We start from the raw sequence: 8,679 nt of genomic DNA, 5'->3' as shown, positions 1-8,679 counted from the left end.
TGGTCAGACTAGAGAACTTCATAACTTAAAAGCAAGTTACTTAATTACACTATAAAAGGTTGCCACTGTCCAGGATTTTTGTGTCGCTTAGATCCACAATCAATGCTTATGGAGGCAGCAGTTGACAGATCAAAAGACATGAGGTAAATCTGCTGCACAAGACCTCTTTAGACTATTGGAAAGCATGTTACTTTGAGGACTAAGTGCCCTGGACCCAAGCGATGGTATTCCAATAGCCTCATCTGCATGTGTAAGTTTGACACTGAATAAGGGAGGCTGAAGAAGAACTGGTGCATTTGAATTGTGGTGCTTGCTGGTGAAGAATATCCAAAAACCCATGGGCTGCTAAAAGGATAAATGGATCTGTCTTGGAAGAAATAAAGCCAGAGTACTCCGCAGAAGCGAAGACGGCAAGATTTCATCTTCCATGTTGTCAGGAGAGGCCAGTCCCTGGAGAAGGACATCATGCCGGAGGAGGTAAAGCGGGAAAGAGGAAGGCTCTCAAGAAGATGCATGGATGCAGCGATGGGCTCAGAAACAGGGCCAATTGCAAGCATGGCGCCCGACTGGGCAGGGTTTCTCTCTCTTGGGCGTGGGGTGGCTACGGGTTGGAACTGAGTCGATGGCACCTGACAGCCATCATTGGAATGTTATCAAAGAGTGTTTTAGAAAACACAAACTGCTTTCTTCAGTTTGTAAGACAGACTGTGGAAAACATATTAGGATGAAAGGAATTCATATATGAGCAATCATCTTGAGTATCTTGATAAACAATCACAGTGGGCCTATCCTTTGGCACAATGCTCGAGGCTTAGCCTTCTCCTGGTTTGAAAGTGGACACTTTTTAGAAACATTTTCAAGATATGATTTTTTAAACTACATTTTCCATACCATTGGAAATGGTGAAATGAATGAAAATTTATGGTCATAAAGAAGCGTGCAGTGCTCTTTTTCTATGTGTGTGTACATATAGATATATAAATAATATACATTCTCTCTCTCTCTCTCTATGGAGCCAAAGTTTGTTCACTATTCTTAGGGATACCAATTATGGTATTACCAATAAGACATTAACATAAAGGATATAAAGTTATAAATAAATATGCACACTCTCATGTACTTGTATTTTTGATAAGGTATGTGGGATGTATCCATCAAAAATATCCATTGGGACATGTGAAATTAAGTGATATCAATTAAAAAGACTAATTGTACTTAAGGAAGTATAGTCATAATCTGTAAAGAAAGTAAGAACTAAATAATGAACTCATACAGTTAACTTGAACTTGAGAATAAGCATATTGCTTTTTCAGAAATGAGTATCTTCAGGTTTTTCTATAAGATTTTATTTTGAGTGTCACTAAAAATAAAGGCACGTGAAAAGCAATAACAAAATAATAAGTGCATGTTAACTGGCTTGCTCCCTGATTAGAAACAGCACATATGGCATGATTGCCTGCCTTAATGAGCCTTTATTAAGAGAAAGGGGAGGGGAGGTTTCCTCTTCTACTTAGGACTTGGTGAATTCATTTGACATAGCACGAGAATTTAAAACAATCGTCCATCACTAGTCTTATGATAGCAATAGAGAGCAATGGGCCCCTTGCAAGAGCAGAACCAACGTCCTGCTTTTCAGCAGTCTGAAATGATCTTTCTTCAGAATCCAGGATCACACTGACTCATGCTGTGGTGACTCTGATTCCATAACAAATCATATTTCTAGAAGACAAACACAAGTCTAATGACGTTGGGACAGACTACTTCAGTGGGAAAAAAATCCTTGAAAATAAAAAGATGGTAAGATCTTTCTAAAAGATCACCTTTTATTTAAGATTGCTGGACAGAAAATACTCAACATAATTGTGAGTGAAATGAAGAGGTTTTTATCTTCATAAAGTAGGACTTATGTTCATAAAGCAAAACTTACGTTATGCTTTCTGATGTATGGTAACATTTAAGGGGCTAAATTTTGGAAAGGAGGCTCCTGGCTGTCCATGGTGCCCAGATGCTCCATTTCAGCCGTAGGCTCTGACAGGTGTTTCTGTTCATTGTCTTTGCAAGAGGGAGGGGCTGCTGAGATGGAGGACTTACCTGTGCTTATATTTTATCTTGGTACCAATAAAAAGCCTTCTGTGAAAGATGACTTGTTTGGAAGCCGCAGATGAATGGTTTCCCACTCTGGACACTCCCTATGAGATCGTCGTCACAAATCTGGATGACCCTGACGAGATTTAGAAGAGACCCCAACTCATCGTGGGAGGACTTACATCTGTGATGATCTCCTCCTCTTGGCCTCATTTCGGAGACCCTGGTGACTGCAACAAGGGTCAGCCAAAAGCTGGGGGATTGAAAGACTATGAATGAATGAGTGTAGGATGGGATTGTTGGGTTGTATTTAAGACTGGCATAGATAGAAATAGCTGATTTCCACTTTCATGGCAGAGTTTCATGGATGTATTATACGTTCACTTTCTAGCCAAAAGTTTCAGCCAGGGAACGAGATCCCCGGAGTTTCTGTGAAGAATGACCTTGGCCTGGTTAAAACAGAGCTTGTTGTTCAGATCTCAGATTCTTTCCATGCTCAATCAGGAGAGCCAACAGGACAAGTAGTATTAGGCGGAATTTTATTAAAGGGATGAAGGAAATGGAAGGAGTTGTTTAGTCTTAGGACGGAGTGATTAGTGCCTGTCCCTGTCGATTTTGATTCAACACGGGCTTCTTCTTTTAACTCCCAACTCACTCTGCCTGTGCACGCCTTATATTCACTCCTATCTTATTCTCTAGCTGTTGTGTGTCCATCTTACCGCGCTTACTGCACTGGAAGCTCCTTAGAGAGAAAAAGGCAACCGAACGCATATATTTATCTCCAACAACTTGTGGCCTACAGGGAAATACATGAAGGAGGAGAGACGTGAGCTTACTCCAGCCTCTGCCTTACATTAAACACAGTGCTAGCATTTGAGAGGATCCAGTAACAGTTGCCCCTGACTTTGAATTTAGATCCAATATATATTTTAAAAAGTAAGTAGTTCGAGACAAAGTATTCAAACTTTGTTTTGGTCAAATTGAAACTACAGAGTAGGCTTAGGAGTGTAGCAACAATTAGTTTCATAAAATGATCTATGGAGAAGGAGGCAAACTCTGAAGTCAGTTCCATGAGAAGCAACACAGAGATGTAGAAAAATCCTTAGTATTTCTTCAAGTCATTTTTATTAACATGAATACAAATATATATATATGTATAGTCACCTACCTATCACCTGTCACTATATACATTTATAGTTATATACTATATATCATGTTTTGTTTTTTTCCTTGAAGTGCAAAATGTCTCCAGTATTTGGCACAACAAATGCTTTGCTAATTTGAAGATGTGCACAATTGTGCGAATTATTATAAAGAAGGACGAAGAATAGTTCAGTCCTTGGGACTAAAAACAAAGTAAAATCAGTCATACGTTTCAGCGAGAATACTAGCGCTTACACATCGGGAAGGCTTTCTGATAGCTACGGTTACTAGACAGTCTGCGGACGACAATTCCAGAGCCCATTCCCTTGGAAGTTTCTAATACTGGGAAAAAACAGGGATGTAGGGATAGTGCAGCTTGCAGACAAGGAGTTGGCTTGAGTGAACTCTAAGCATAGGCTACCGTTATCCAGACTTTCATTTAAAAACATCCCACTCTACTTTCATATCCAGAATACTCAATACCTGCTAAAGGATAAAATTATATTTTGTACTATGCTTGCATTCTCAAATTACTCAACATAATAAGTACCCCCAAAATGTTCACTGATTAATGGAGCGAGTTGGGAGGAGTGACAAAAAAGAAAAGAATAATGTGGGCTATATATTTTCCATTACCCTAGGGGGTAGTTATATAATCTGGTGTCAATTTGGGAAGGGTGGAGTCTAGCCAGTCAATCCGGTCACAGCTTGATGGTCTCATTTGGAGGCAGCACGGAGATAACTAGCTCACTGGAGGCCAGATGCAGATAGACTCTTCTTGGTCTTCCTGCTGACAAGACACATGGAGCTACGCTAAAGTCCTGGAGCTGGAGGAGCCACGTGGAGACCCATGTCAGTGCTGAGATGCTTCCACTGCCACTGGATCCTCAAGACTTTCCACTCACTGGCCCGTGATCTTCCTGCATTCAGGGTCATTGCATGTGTTGTGTGAGTCTGAAGAGGAATTTATAGTCTGGTATCGGACAGATGGGCTAATATTGGACTTAAGGACTTTTGATCTGGACTGGACTGGGATGTTTTCTCAATATACAGTTACTCTTTTATATAACGCTCTTTTTGACACACATATGAGTGTCTCTGGATTAGTTGCTCTAGTCAACTCAGATTAACACACCCTCGTTCTATAGAAAGAAAGAAGAAGAAAAAAAAAGATCGGGACTTGAGGGAAATGAGTCAATCTCTTCTAGTACTAGGTTGCTAGGTGGTAGGAACAGTTTGCACTGCATTGCTATTATTGCTGTTAAGTATTGGATTGTTAATCACAAGGTTGGGCTTCACATCCAATAGCCTCTCTGGGAGAACAATAGGCAGAGGAGGCTATCTACTCCCACACTGATGTATAACCTCAGAAATCCTCTATACAGTTGCCAGGAATCACGATCAAGTGACGACAGTGAGTTTTGTGTTGGTTTGTCTGTTTTGCTAATGGGAGATTGGTGGTATCGCTCACTCAGTGGCACAGAAGAAGAAAAGCCTGGGGCCTCCATTCAGAAAGGTTACAGTCAAGGAACGAGTTCTTTGTAGCACACGAGGCCACCAAGAGTCAGCGTGAACTCAACAGCAACAGGTTTGGCTTTTTGGTTTTGAGTCTCTTTATATTGTTTTTCCTGCCTGCAGATCATGGAGAAGCCCTGCTGGCATAGTGGATTAGGTGGTAGACTGCCAACTGCTGATTCAGGAGTTTGAATCCCTGGAAAAAGACGAGGCTTTCTGCTCTCCCAAAGAGTGACAGTTTTGGAAACACACAGGGGGCAGCTCTACTCTGTCCTATAAAGTCCCTGTGACTTGGAATCAACTCAATGGCAATGAGTTTGGTTTGCATGAATAGATCGTGATTGGTGAGTTGATTGCCTTTGAGCCTCACAGCATCGTGAGTCTAAGGTTCTAATAACTTGCTCTGTTTGCAGTTCTTGCTCGCTATCACAAATATAAAGGGGAGAGGCACATTTGACTTCTAATGTCAAACTGTCTATCAACTAGCATTTCGTTATAGCTATTGTCGTTAGAGGCCCTTGACTCAGTTTCGACTCAGAGCGACCCTGTGTGTAACAGAATGAAGTACTGCCTGGTCCTGTGCCATCCTCACCACTTCCCTATGCTGGAACCTACTTTTGCAGACACCGTGTCAATCCATCTGGTCAAGGATCTTCCTCTTTTTTGCTGCCCCTCTATTTTATGAAGCATGTCCTTCTTCAGGAAATGGTTTCTCCTGACAACGTGTCCAAAATAAGTGAGAAGAAGCCTCACCATCTTATCTCAAAGGAGCATTCTGGCTGTCCTTCCTCCACGACCGACTTGTTTGTTCAAGTCCGTGGTACTTCAACACTCGTCACCCACACCACAAAGCAAACATATCCATTCTGCTTCGGGATTCCGTATTCGGTGTCCAACTTTCACATACTTTAAAAAATTTTAATGCATACACATGTAAGTCCTGTTATTAGAGAAATTGTACATATTGATGAATTGCTCAATAGTCATGAAAATCAGAACCAATATTTAGGATAGATTCTATGCGCTCTTGGTTACATTGTGAAGTTTCTCGTGTAGTCATATTCTATTGTTGGAACGCCAGTTTGTACAAAATTCAAGAAAAGTAGAAGATACAGTTGGACACCAAGGTCCCCACCTCCTGAAACGGTTTCAGTAATTTTCGTCATCACTTCAGCCTGACTGCACGGGCGAACTGAACACCTGGGAGTCGGTGGGAGATGAGGGTGCTCCTCACTGGCCCCTGTTTTTTCCACATGATCTTGACTGATGACTTCAAAGTATGCTCAACTGTGAAGGGCTGCCATTGCTCTTCATAGCCAAGCAACCACAGTCTTGGCACCGGATAATACTTAGCATAAGTCATGTCAAGGTCGTATGTTATGGTTTGCAAGATAGCATCTGCACCTCCAACATCAGGGTTAGCTCTACAAGCCTGCACGATTTCCCTTGTGTCCAGAGTAGCCTCATCCGTTTACAACAATCCACTCTCCATATTCTTCCATATCTGCAGCTTCCCCTTCCTCTGCTTCCCCAAGTCACACTGAACAATCTTGGTGTTTCACACTGTCCTTGCCTTCCAATGAAATCTCCTTCACTGCTTCTGTTCGTTGTGCGACACCTGTGTTGTGATGTGTATCAACCCCCCACCCGTTCATCATCATCATCTCCTTCAATGATAGCTTCCAATTCATCCGAATATCCCATCTGTCACACCGCTTGTAGCATGGCACATTTTTGGTTACCAACAACTACTTGTCTTTTGGTAAATATGCCTTCACTTTGGATTCTTCCCCTGTAGCCCATTGTCTCCTTGGACCGTGGTGGACTAAATGACCTCCAGCAGCCACAAACTCTTCTGGGTTGACAGCTCCCCTTTCTTTCAACTTGGAGCAGAAAACAACAAGGATTCTTTCTATAAGCTCAAGCAGTGGGGTCAGTCACTCAGTCACTTCCAGTGCCTTTTCTTCCACCGTGTTAATCTCATTCTGCATCCTGGGGCCGGAATCACGGCCAGCCCGCGATGGAGTGGGAAAGGCAGCCGGTGGACCCGGGACAGGGACAGGGCAGTCAGGTTTGGTCCCCGCAGTTGCTGCCTCTCTTTAGCCCCAGGCCCCCGCCACCTGAGCAGAGGGGACCGGACACTACGAGGCAGGCCGCATCTTTCACATTCCTATGAGCATCCTCAGTTTGTTTAAATAATTTAATATCTGTGGAATTTCATCTATACAAGCTTTTATTCTAAAATTGCATTTCAACACTTGGTGTATAGTGTCCTAAATTCTCCATTTGTTCACATTATAGTTTCCAACTTGTTTTTTTTAAATATTAAATGGCCCAAATATCATTACAATTATTCCCAAGCATTATAACAATCTCTTCCCGAGGCAATATACCTTTATGAATGCATCGTTTAGGTATGTTTATTTCTGTCAAATGCAAGAATCTTACATGTCCAGCTGTCTTTTGTTGCCTTTGTTCTCTATCAGAGGTACACACAATATGCAAAGAGAAAAGGGGGTAAGTAATGGCCCGATGTGTTTGGCACCATCGCTGTCTGGGTCATCCTGTGCAAAATCCACTCTCCTTCCCTCTGGATGGACCTTGGGCAGGATGGTGAAAGGTGAAACAGCTGGATTAGAAGAAGACACGAAAACCTTATATTGATGATGCCAGTGAAAAGGAGATGGGAACGTGGGTCCTTGTGGAGACTAAGGCTATATATCAAGCCTGCATTGCTTACACGCCAGCGGCTATATCTAGTAAGAAATACACTTCTCTCTCAGCCAAACTACGGAGGTTTGTCAGAGCAGATGTTATTCATTGCTTTTTGGTTTCAGTTGTTGTTAGATACTGTCAAGACAGCTCTGACTCATGGTGATCCCATGTACCACAGAATGAAACAATGCCTCACAACTGTTATTACATAATGTTGGAGTCCACGGGTGCAGCCACGGTGTCAGGTCATCTTGGTGAGGTTCTCTCTTCCCTGACTCTCTACTTCACTGAGCATGGTGTCCTATTCCAGGAACTGGTCTGTCTACAGTACAGGAGGTGAAATCTCCCCGTCCTCGCTTCTAAGGAACATTCTGGCTGGACTTTCTCTACGACAGATCTGTTTATTCTTTTGACAGTCTGTGGCACTTTCTATATTCTTTGCCAGCGTCATAATTCAAATGCATGTTCTTCTTTGATTTTCCTTATTCAATGTCCAACTTTGATATGGATATTCAGTGATTGAAAATACCATGGTTTGGGCCAGTTGCACTTAGTCCCTGAAGTAGCACCCTTGCTCTTCAACACTTTAAAGACATCTGGTGCAGCAGATTTACCCAATGCAATGAGTCATTTGATTGACTATGTCCAAGTAGAAGTCTTTGACAACCTCAATCTTTTTTTCCCTCATTTATCCTGATGTCCAGCCCCGAGGACTTTTCTTTCTTAACATTAAATGGTAATCTCTACTGAAGGCTGCAATCTTTGACCTTCAACAAAGATTATTAAACACTTCAGACACTTTTAAAACACTTCATCAAGTGCTTTAACCAGGTCCTCAGTTTTAATAAGCAAGGTTGTATCATCTACATATCATAGGTTGTTAATAAGACTTCTTCCAATCCTGATGCCATGTCCTTATTTGTGTAGTCCAGCTTCTCTGATTATTCTCTCAGCATACACATTGAGTAAGAATGGAGGGAGGCTACATCTCTGACACATTCCTTTCTTGATATCAAACTGTGCAATATGCCCTTGCTCTGTTCACATAATTGCCTCTTGATCCATTTGTAGGTTCCCCAGGAACACAATGAAGTGCTCTAGAATTCTCATTCTTTAAGAGGCTATCCATATTTGTGATTCCCCATAGTTTAATGTCTTTGCATAGTTAATAAAACACAAGTAAAGATCTTTCTGATATTCTCAGCTTACAACTAAGATCCA

At 41.9% G+C, this 8,679-nt stretch overlaps 1 pseudogene; it reads right to left on the bottom strand.

Moving 5' to 3' along the window:
• Window positions 1-5,774: 5,774 nt before the first annotated feature.
• Window positions 5,775-6,734, bottom strand: LOC142447208 (ubiquitin-like-conjugating enzyme ATG3 pseudogene; annotated as a pseudogene).
• Between the last annotated feature and the right edge of the window lie 1,945 nt (window positions 6,735-8,679).

This window comes from Tenrec ecaudatus, chromosome 4, assembly GCF_050624435.1.
Source record: "Tenrec ecaudatus isolate mTenEca1 chromosome 4, mTenEca1.hap1, whole genome shotgun sequence".
NCBI classification, from domain to species: domain Eukaryota; kingdom Metazoa; phylum Chordata; class Mammalia; order Afrosoricida; family Tenrecidae; genus Tenrec; species Tenrec ecaudatus.
The sequence above is the reverse complement of the archived record's forward strand: the minus strand, read 5'-3'. Positions and strand labels throughout refer to the sequence as shown.